This window comes from Aotus nancymaae, unplaced genomic scaffold, assembly GCF_030222135.1.
Source record: "Aotus nancymaae isolate 86718 unplaced genomic scaffold, 86718_ANA_hifiasm-v0.15.2.pri h1tg000021l, whole genome shotgun sequence".
Lineage (NCBI taxonomy): Eukaryota > Metazoa > Chordata > Mammalia > Primates > Aotidae > Aotus > Aotus nancymaae.
This window is the reverse complement of record NW_026988433.1, coordinates 16599144-16610552: the sequence shown is the minus strand read 5'-3', so window position 1 is coordinate 16610552 and position 11409 is coordinate 16599144. Positions and strand designations below refer to the sequence as shown.

The 11409-nt window shown below is 48.4% G+C and overlaps 1 long non-coding RNA gene across 1 annotated transcript; it reads left to right on the top strand.

Annotated features, from left to right (window-relative positions):
• Nucleotides 1-7184: 7184 nt before the first annotated feature.
• Nucleotides 7185-9068, top strand: LOC110569263 (uncharacterized). Its single transcript, XR_002479366.2, has 3 exons — nucleotides 7185-7355; nucleotides 7452-7527; nucleotides 7704-9068. It is a non-coding gene; the product is annotated as an uncharacterized LOC110569263 (long non-coding RNA).
• Nucleotides 9069-11409: the final 2341 nt, after the last annotated feature.

Sequence of the window (11409 nt, the reverse complement as noted above, 5' to 3'; positions counted from 1 at the left end):
TCCAGATCCCTGCTGCTTTGTTCTCACCTGGAATCAGCTCACAGCTGGCAGCGTCCCCTCATGGGAACTCTCGGGAAGTTTCTCACTTCCCCCCCAACCCCCGGGCCCAGCCCAAGTGATACCCCAGGGATTTGGGGGAGGGCACCTTTGGCCAGTAGTGTGGTGGGTTTTTCTCTTTTCTTTCTTCCTTCTCTTTCGTTCTTTTTGTCTCTTTCCTTCCCTTCCTTCCTCCCTTCCTTTCTCCCTCCCTCCTTCCCTCTCTTTTCTTTTCTTTCTCTTTCTCTTTCTTTCTTTCTTTTCTTTTCTTTTTCTTTCTCTTTCTCTCCTTCCTTCCTCCCCCTTCCTCCCTTCCTCTTTCCCTCCCTCCCCCTTCCTTCCTTCCTTTCTTCCTTGTTTCTGTCTTTCTTTCCTTCCTTCTTTCTCTCTCTCTTTCCTTCCTTCCTTCCTCCCTTCTCTCCTTCCTTCCTTTTTCTTTCTTTCTTTTTCTTTTTTCTTTCCATCCTTCTCTCTCTCCTTTCTCCCTTTATTTTCCTTCCTTCTCTCCCTCCCTTCATCTTTCTTTTTCTTTCCTTCTGTCTTCTCCCCACCTCCCTTCTTTCCTTCCTTCCCTTCTTCCTTCTTTCCTTCCTTCTTTTTCTTTTCTTCCTTCCTTTCACCTTCTGTTTTTAATTGTCCGCCTAAGCCGAGTTGCCGGGTGAATCATTAAGGGAGCAAATTCCAAGTGCATGAGTGTCTCTGTGTTTCCCAGGACGGGTTTGGGCCAAGACAAACCCCTGCGATGCCAACAGCAGTTGCTTGAACAGTGGAGCTCAGAGCTGGCTTCCCATCGTGGCTTGCAGGGGCTCTATTTGAACTTTCTCCTCTCTCCTTCCACCCAGTGATTAAAGGAGCCACATGTAACTTTCTCCTTGGTCCTCTTTCTCCTTCCTTCCCACTGCACACCCTGGGAAAGGCTCTGCGAAGTCCCATAGTGTTTCTTTAGGAGACTGGGCGGCCTCTTGATTTATGTTCACTTGGCAACATAAACTTGAAATGGCCTGAGAACGCTGAATAACTGGAAAGGGGAGATGGAGAGGAGGCCTCTGGGTGTCTGATTCCATGTAGCTCATGCCTGGCCCTTCCCCCATAGGCCAGAGCCACAGACCTTGGAGCTCGTGGGCAAAAGGAAAAGCAAGTGAGGTGGCTGGAGTTGGAAAAAGTCCAAAATCGTTCAGAGAAACCAGCATCATCTGTCCTTTCTGGGAGCCTGACAACTTTGTATTTTTTTCTCTTTCTCCGTCTTTTCTCTAGGGATCGCCTACCCATTTTGGATTTAATGCATAACCCGTGGAGAAAAAGCAGAAATTTTAATCCCCAATCTGGCCCATGCTAGGGGCTCAATAAATGTTAGTTGAATTAAATACACTTTTATAAAAGAAGTTGGGGCTGGGCATGGTGGCTCATGCCTGTAATCCCAGCACTTTGGGAGGCCAAGGCGGGCAGATCACTTGAGGTCAGGAGTTCGAGACCAGCCTGGGCAACATGGTGAAACCCCCGTCTCTACTAAAAATATTAAAATTAGCCAGGTGTGGTGGTGCACACCTGTAATCCCAGCTACCTGGGAGGCTGAGGTGGGAGGATAGTTTGAACCCAGGAGGCAGAGGTTGCAGTGAGCCAAGATCATGCCACTGCACTCCAACGTGGGTAATAGAGCAAGACTCTGTCTAAATAAAAAAATAAATAAATAAGTTGGAAGTTAACTCTTTGTTTGGTTCTGTGAAGTGTCTTGCCCGGGACTGCAGAACCTGGGTTCATATCCCTCTGAAAGCATAGCTTACATCGCATATAAACAATGAGTCTGTTTCTCAAATTACATCTTGAGCTATTTGAGGGCAGGAACTAGTCTTCCCTCCTTGCCTCTTTCTTTCCACAAATATTTATTGGGCACCTACTGTGTGCCATCATTATCTCCCTTCCATTCCACCCTAACTCTTAGCATGTCTGTCTTTGAATGTTCAATGTTCAGTGCTACATGAATAAATCAATGAATGGAAAAATAGAGTTTTGGGTGGGACTCCAGGAAGTGGACCAGAGTCTGAGGTTCTCCTGGAAGGCTTAGATGTGGTTAACATCTTAGAATTGGGGCCAGGTGCAGAGACTCAGGACTGTAATCCCAGTGCCTGGGGAGGTTGAGACAGGAGGATTGTTTGCGGCCAGGAGTTTCAGACAAGCCTGGGCAACAGAGTGAGACTCCGTCTCTACAAAATTATAAAAATAAAATAAAATAAATTAGCCAGGCATGGTTATGTGTACCTGTATCCCAACTACTTGGAAGGCTGAGGTGGGAGGATGCCACAGCCCAGAAGTTCAAGGCTGCAGTGAGCTATGATTGTGCCACTGCACTCCAGCCTGGGTGACAAAGCAAGATCCTGTCTCTGGAAAAATAAAAAAAAAAAATTCTTAGAATTGGGATGCGAGGCAACAGAGAGACAAGTTGGTCTGGGGTAGGAATAAAGACCAATGGTGATCAGTATCAACTTGGCTGCCAGCTTGCCTTATCACTGGAACGATGTAACTCTTTGAACTGCTTGTTCTATCCCTATAACGAGAACAACCTCGAGATTTCTTGCAGATTTAGAGTACTAGGATTCTCCAGAAACATTTACCCCCGAAACCAATAAAGTCAGATCCTTCCGTGAAAGAACTATGACACCACCAGATTTACGCTCTGCTCACTCTCTTCCTGACCGTCCCTTCTCGGTCTACCTTGGAACTGGATGTGTCTTTTCTTGTTCAAGAATCTATAGTGGCTCCCAATTGCCTGTCATATCTAATGTGCCTTCCTCTCCTTGGCTTTCAAAAAATACAGTCTGTGCACAAGCCCACAAATCTCCCTCACGTGGTTCCAGCACGCAGCAGTGGAAATCCTCCACTCCAGCATGGCTGTTTCCTCTCTGCCCCGACTTCCCTTCAGACCTTTACATGTGGTTCCCTCATGGAGTGCCCCTTCCTGTTCCTTTTATGCTATCTAAATCTTCCTGATGTCACAAAGCTGCCAATTGGAGTCAAATTTAAGTTGGTTTTGAATAGAACATCCAAAAACAAGGACTTACTCCAGAAAAAAAAATTACTCATATTTCCAGACTCAAAGACAATCTCTGTGACCGTCTTGGTTAATTTCCTTCCAGTCTTTTTTCTTTGGAGATCTGAGCAGGTTTTTAAAAGATGAACTACACAACTTACATAGCTATCACCTTTGGTCGTTTGGACATGGAGGTTGCTTCTAATCTTTCACCATAATCTACGTGTCGTGACGAATATCCTGTAAGTAAATCTTGTTATATGTCTTTAATTATTTCCTTGGGCTAAATTCCTAGCAGGTGAATCATTGGGATTAAAGGCTTTTTAATGATGGGAGTGTAGCGTTGGAGGAAGAGGAACCGCACTGTGATCTAAATCCTCCTGTGAGTCCATGGGGTACGCTGAGTGACAAAGTGACGACCTCCGTCTTTTTCTTTGGGAACTGGCTGGTGGAGTGGGTGTTCTAGCACCCTTGCATCCCTGCTTATCTCTTTCCTGCCCAACATCAAGTTTCTAAGACTTCTAGAAGGTTCTTCAAAGGCAATAGGTAATGGAAAATAAACAGCCAGCATAGATTTAGTCCATGGCAACATTTGCGATGCAGGGGCTGAGGATTCTGGAGCTGAGTCTCTGCTGAGTGTGTCCCCTCCATTACCCCCACCCTCAAACTTCCCCCACCTTGCACTCCTGGGTTGATGGACTACAGAACTTGGACAGACACGTGTGATTGACTGTGGTATTAAGAAAATATGTATGACACAATGTTTTTTAGCTTTTTCCAGAGATATTTATATCACACAAATGGCATGTTGGTTTCTTTTTTTTTTTTTCCTTCTCAACCACTAAGAATGAATAAATCAATTGCTTTAATCAGGCTAATGGAGTGCCTGGGCTAGAAAGATAGGTGGGAGGGGCTTCTCATCGGAGTCTGTGGCTTCCTTAGCAGGGGGGGCCCTGTCAAAGTCACGTCATCGCTCCGGGCCTCTGTTTCCCTGTCTTTGGGATGGGCATCTGACCGCTCATGACTTTGCAGGATAAAGATGATCGGAAGCATTTGGAGTTCATTCCTTGGAAGAAAAGTAGCTGCATGAAGTTTTAATCCTCTATCTTCAGCCCTTTGGAGCCATGTGTAGGAACAGGGCTGTGAACACAGAAAACTCACCGCTACATTCTAGTTTATAAGGTTTTTGCCTCACACAGTCCCACAAACCTGACCTTAAGAACTACTCAAAATGTAGGGGAAATGCAGTTTGTTGTGGTCATAGTTATTACATAAAAATTAATGGCTTGGCAAACACAGGGATCATCCTGTCATGCTGAGGTCATATTTACACCAAGCAAATATATTTCAAGGTTCCTGGTGCTTCAGCAGCATTGCAAGGCAGCATCAACACAATTCCCATGCAAGTCTCAGAATCTGGAGCCAGATTCACCCTGGCTCTGGAGGGAGATATTAGTGATTTTTTTTTTTTTTTTTTTTTTTTTTGAGACGGAGTTTCACTGTTGTTACCCAGGCTGGAGTGCAATGGCACAATCTCTGCTCACCGCAACCTCCGCCTCCTGGGTTCAAGCAATTCTCCTGCCTCAGCCTCCCAAGTAGCTGGGACTACAGGCGTGCACCACCATGCCCAGCTAATTTTTGTATTTTTAGTAGAAACGGGGTTTCACCTTGTTGACCAGGATGGTCTCCATCTCTTGACCTCATGATCCACCCGCCTCGGCCTCCCAAAGTGCTGGGATTATAGGCGTGAGCCACCACGCCCGGCCTAGTGAGTATTAATTCTGCAACTAGAATGCCATCTGCTTCCAAATTCCTTACGGCTAAAGCAGATTTTTTTTTTTAAGATGGAGTTTTTGCTCCCAGGCTGGAGTGCAGTGCAGTGGCGTGATCTCGGCTCACTGCCTCCTAGGTTCAAGTGATTCTCCTGCCTCAGCCTCCTGAGTAGCTGGGATTACAGGCACCCGCCACCATACCTGGCTAATTTTTGTATTTTGAGTAGAGATGAGGTTTCACCACGTTGGCCAGGCTGGTCTTGAACTCTTGACCTCAGGTGACCCACCCACCCACCTTAGCCTTCCAAAGTGCTAGGATTACAGGCGTGAGCTACTGCGCCCGGCCCAAAGCAGGTTTTTTAGTTCCTAACTTGTTGAGGCCTGCTAGTGCCACTGATCAGTGAAAAAAAGGAAAGGACAATTCATAAGGTCATGGGATCCACACTTGGATCTCATTCATTGCTTATGCATTCATTCACCAAATATTTATTGAAGTGCGCCAGAGCCTGAGATTCTCCTGAAGGCTTACACGTGGTTAACATCTTAGAACTGGGGCCGGGTAATCCCAGATGACCACCAGCCAGTGGATGGATCAACAAAATGTGGTCCATCCAGACAATGGAACAGCACTGAGCCATAAAAAGAAAAGAAGCACTGACTGGCGCTACAGCGTGGATGAGCCTTGAACACAGGATGCTGAGTGGGAGAAGCCAGACACAAAAGTCACACATTGTAGGATTCCACTTACATGAAATATCCAGAATAGGCGATCTATGGAGACAAAGAGCAGATTGGCGCTTGTCAGGGGCCAGGGGGAAGGCAGAATGGGAAGCGACTGCTCATGGGTACTGAGTTTCTGTTTGGGGTGATGGAAAACTTCTGGACCTGGCCAAGCACAGTGGCTCATGCCTGTAATCCCAGAACTCTGAGAGGCCAAGGTGGGTGGATCACCTGAGGTCAGGAGTTCAAGACCAGCCTGGGCAACATGGTGAAACACTGTCTCTACTAAAATTAGCCAGGTGTGATGGCAGACACCTGTAATCCCATCAGGAGGCTGAGGCAGGAAAATCACTTGAACCTGGGAGATGGAGGTGGCAGTGAGCCGAGATTGTGTCACTGCAGCCTGGATGACAGAGCGAGACTCCATCTCAAAAAAAAAAGACGGTGGTGGCTCACATCTGTAAATCTCAGCAATTGGGGAAGCTGAGCCAAGAGGATGGCTTGAGGCCAGGAGTTCAAGACTAGCCTGGGCAACATAATGAGATTTGATTTCTACAAAAATAAAAATTAGCTGGGCATAGGGGCAAGCACCTGTGGTCCCAGCTACTCAAGAGGCTAAGGCAGAAGGATTGCTGTGTCCGGGAATTCGAGCCTGCAGTGAGCTATGATCACACCACTTCACTCCAGTCTGGGTGACAGAAGGAAACCATGTCTTTAACAAAAAAAAAAAAAAGTGCTAGAGAGACAGTTGATGCGGGGTATGGATGGACCATCATGGGTGATTACGGCTGCTGGTGGGGAGTGGATGGGAGTGGGAACAAAATTAGGAGGAAGGCCAGTGATGAGGTGAGGACAGTGGTTCAGGAGGCAGATGCAGGCGGCCCGGACCAGGGGGCACACCGTGGGAGTGGAGAGAAGTGAGGAGATGTGAGCCACGTGTGTCAGGCAAAACCAAGAGGGCTTAGTGAGGGTCTGGATGGACAATCATTCAGTATAGACTCAACCCTGCCCCTCCTACTCAGTACCTGTGTGCACTTATGGATGAGAGGGGAGTGTTGGAGGGAGAAAGTACACGTTCTCGTGGGGATGCTGAAGAACATGTCAGAAGACCCCTGGCTTCAAATTGACTTTTTTGTTGCCAGATCTCGAGAGAGTAACTTCGTTTCTTTGTGCCTCAGTTTCTTCCCCTGTAAAATCAAGGACCCGACATGCACTTCATAGGTCGTTGTGTGGCGATGAGGACAACAGCACCCGCCCTAGCTACCTCCCAGGATTCTTGGGAGACCCAAAAGAGCTGTTAATCCTTCAAGGACAACACAGATCACGTTGCTGGGCTACTGTCATTGCTTTTAGAAAGCAGGTCCCTTGAACAGATTCTCCCAAAGCAGTGACTTTAGGAGCATCTCGAAAGCGACAGATTCCAGTTGTTAAGGCTACGATGAAATAGCAGAAGACGGTGGGAAGCAGCGTGAGAGGAGTAGCAAAGTAGCCGCTAAGGCTCTTTCTTCTGTGCTCGCCCCGCCCCCTCCCTAGTGGGCCCCGCCCCGGCTAAGCCCCACCCAGGCCCCGCCCCCGATGTTGGCGCAGGCCACGCCCCCTCAGCGCCCAGACTTCTGGGTCCGAGGCTCCCACCTGCGCTCAGCGCTTGGTATCTGGGAGGGAATGGGAGGATGCTTGCGGGGTAGGGAGGCGGGGGTTGGAAATTGGCAGAGTGAGAACTGGGGAAACTAGTCTGAGACGCAGCCCTGCTTGTCCCCCTTCTTCATTCACCCCCTTGTTGAGGGCCTTGGCTTTTGCATAATGTAAGTACTTATTTAATGCGTGTGCTGGCTCGAGAGCTCTGCATTTGTCTTTCTGCCCTTCATATGCCAGTGTACCTCCGCCTTGTGTCTGTCTAGGTGGGAGCTCCTGGAGAGGAGGGTGCTTCCCAGCAGCTCCTGTTCGACCCCCAGCTCCGGGCCAAGGGCACAGAGAGTGAGACAGAGAGGCTGGGGCTGGGATGGGGGTGGGGAGGTGGGAGCTGGGGCGGGGCGGAGGGAGCGCGGGGGAGGAATGAGAGCACCATATGACAGGCTTGTGGAACCACATCTGATGCCAACTTGGATGCTGTCCTTTTTCTCCAATAAAGGAACTTTTCACTTGTTTTTCAGACACCCTTTAAAAAAATGTATTTAAAGAGGCTGGTTCCTATCCATCCGACTGGAGGCATCTCAGTGCAAGAGCAAAGCTAAGTCCTGCACATACACCTCCCCGCCTCCTCCTCCTCCTCCCCCACCCCCCCCCCCCAGGTTTTCCCGAATGTATCTACTCCGGTTACAACTAGACGCGGCCCCTCCCCCACCTACCTTCCCCCTTCCTCCCCTTGATCGTGGAGGGAGCGTTCTCTGTGCCTTCCCAGGTCCCCGTGGGGGACCTTCTATGTTGGAGTGGGGGCGGGGAGGGTCATATAACGAAGGCCAGAAAGAACAAATTAGATAATCAAAAGAATTATAGTAATTGCTTTCACTTTCCCCAGCCCGCTCAGCGGATTCCCTCCCCCGCCCCTCCCCTGGTTTTTCTGTCTGTCGGGAATACTCGGTCTTTCCGACCCCCTCCCCTCCCCCAGGTTCCTCCTCTCCTCTCTTCTCGCTCGCGCGTTCTCTCTCTTCCTCCGTTTTCTGGTGTGCTGGAACGTTCAGCGGAATATGATGAATGATCACCTGTCACAGCTTGTTTATTATAATGCAGGCAATCAATTACACATCCCCAACGCTGGCCGGCCCGCAGGAAATTTATATGCTCAGCACAAACCAATGTGAAAATGGAATCTCATTTGCCAAATGTCTTTCTCCCCGTACAGCACTATGATTACAGTCTGTGTTTGTTTCAACTGTCGTGTACAACTGACAGTGCCATCATTTACTGCCTGGCTCAGGTCACGTTACTCTAAGGCTTTATTTATTGTGTTACGAAGGCCAGCACAGGAAAAGGACAAGGGTGTCTGTCAGGGATGCCACCGTGTTAAAAAGTGGGTATGTAAGGGCCGCATTCCCGGGCAGCCGCTGCAACCTCAGCCCCTGGGCCCTACCTCTGCAGCCTCTCCTAGCACCCAGCTACCCAGACTCCAAGGCCCCAGTAGGGAGCCAGCTCTAGGTACCTGAAGCTCCACAGGTCCCGGAATCAGAGTGCATCAGAGTTCAAATGCTGGTTCTGCTACTGTCTAATTGTATGCAGCAGGGACTCAATCTCTTCATCTGGGAAATGGGAGTTTTAATAGCCCTTGGTAGGAATATTGGGATCTCTGGGATGTCAGAGGTGTTGATGAATGTTAGTTCCCTGGACTTCGGAAATTGGTCCTGTTGGAAGAGATGTGAATTGGGATTCACACCCTTTATTAAAATCTCCCCAAAATCTTCACCTCTGGGATATGGCTGTCTCAAGACTGTTTTGTTTCCCTTCCTGGTGGAATTTTGCACTTTTATGTCCTCTGTACCAGCAGGTAATGTGACTTTGAAAAAATAAAATGGCCACCTTGCTCCGCTGTTCTCTTTGTGGAAAAAAAAAAAAAAAAAAAAAAAGGCATAGCAGCAATCTTGACCTTTCTAACTGTGTGACCTCAGGCCGGTCAGTCCCTCCTCTCCAAGATTCAGATTCCTCCCCTGAGAAGTAAAGAAAATAACTCCTAAATTGCCTCCCCAGGCTTGCCGGCAGGGTCCAAGGTGTCCACAGATAATATATTTTTTAAAATGCCAAATAAACGGTAAAGTGAGGCTGTCACTGCTGAGTGGCGTCCTTTCTCAGGAGTTCTGGTTGGTCCCCAGAATTCTGCTACACAAATGTTGACCCAAATTTCTACCCCCACAACACTTTGTGTCAAGTGGGAGCTCAGGAACTGAGGGGCAGGCAGATGCTTTTATGTGAATTAGGTTGTCTTTTATTATATTGTATATTTCTATTTTTTTGAGATGGAGTCTTGCTCCGTTGCCCAGGATGGAGTCCAGTGGTGTGATCTTGGCTCACTGCAAACTCCACCTCCCGGGTTCAAGCGATTCTCCTGCCTCAGCCTCCTGAGTAGCTGGGATTACAGGCATGCACCTCCACACCTGTCTAATTTTTGAATTTTTGGTAGAGACAGGGTTTCATCATGTTGGTCAGGCTGGTCTCAAACTCCTGACCTCAAGCGATCCACCCACCTCAGCCTCCCAAAGTGCTGGGATTACAGGTGTGAGTCACCGTGCCCGGCCTGGATTGTAGATTTCTTTATTATTTGACACGTGTATTTGTTTAATGTCCCTCTGCTCAGCCAGTATGGAAGCTCCAAAAGGGAAGATACCAGATTGATTTTGGTCACCTCTGTCTCCCCAGCACCTAGACTTCCTTGGCACATCATAAGTGCTCAGAAAATATTTGTGGCTTTAATGGATGAATGAATGAATGACTGCATGGCCAAACTCCGTACTAGGGCAGCCTCTGTTGTACAGTGGGTGGGCCCTAGTGAATGGATATTTAAAAGACATCTTACTATTCCTCATCCCCACAGGGTCAGGCTGTGCCACATGCACCCAGCCTTGCCTGGGGTCATTCATCCTACATGTACTCAGATCGTGTGAACTGGTGATAGGCTACCTGTGTACCTGCCTGGCGACTCCTATTCACCCCTCAGATCAACATCCCTGGAATAAACTCCTAGTCGCTCTGGCATCCCATGGTGGCTTGTAATCTCTGCCTCTCTCTAGACCATCAGCTCCTAGGCACAGGCAGCTAAGCCTTTTTCATATTTGGGTCCTCAAAACGCGCAGGGCAATGCCTGCTTCAAAACAAGTGCTTTTCAATCAGTCAATCAGTTCTCAGCTGACATGGATCATCTTTTCTCAGCACTGATGTATGGACTACAGCTTAGAATTCCATTAAAGCACCTGGAATCAAGAAAAAAAGTGATTCAAGTTTATATATATATTTTTTGAGACAGAGTCTCATTCTGTCACCCAGGCTGGAGTGCAGTTTTGTGATCTCTACTCACTGCAACCTCTGCCTCTGGGGTTCAAGTGATTCTCACTCATGCCTCAGCCTCCCAAGTAACTGGGACTACAGCCTTGCACCACCACACGCAGGCTAATTTTTGTATTTTTAGTAGGGACGGAGTTTTGCCATGTTGGCCAGGCTGGTCTTGAACTCCTGGCCTCAAGTGATCCGCCTGCCTCAGCCTCCCAAAGTGCTGGGATTACAGGCATTTGATCACTGCACCTAGGTGAGCCACTGCACCCGACCAAGTTCATATTCTAAAAGTGAAACATTATGCTGCATTGTGTATTTTTTGGTCAAGTGCTTCAGACGTGTGGAAGGGATTTCTTTGTATAAATGGAATTATTCGTCACCGTGATAATAATAACTAGGGTGACAGCACAGAGCTGTGCCTCCCCAGCAAGCAGGGCCGGGTATTCCCTCCGCTGACTTGCTTCACTAGTTGACTAACAGACCTTATTCCTGGGCCGAGCTGATGATATCCTGCCAACGCTGGCTTCCCAACATGGAGGGGACGCAAGAGTGAGCGCCATGGGATCCTGGGGGAAAAGCAGCCTGTGTTTGCGGCTGCTTTGACAGTTGAGGCTCCGAGAGGGACTGGCAAACAATGGGAAATGAAACATTTGAGTGGTTGCAAAAAATTCCGTGGGAAATCCCCCCTGGTGGTATTTATGTGCGACGGCTGTGACAAGGAGAGCTCAGGGCTTTCGATTTCAAGGGTTCCCGAGCAGACCACAGTGGCATTCCAAGAAGGCAATCCCCGGGAACAGCTCTCTTGGCCACAAAAGGCCAGTTCGTTTGTCCAGGGAAATCCTGGCCCCATGCATGAAGTTGGCCATGGCCATGAGCTGCAAT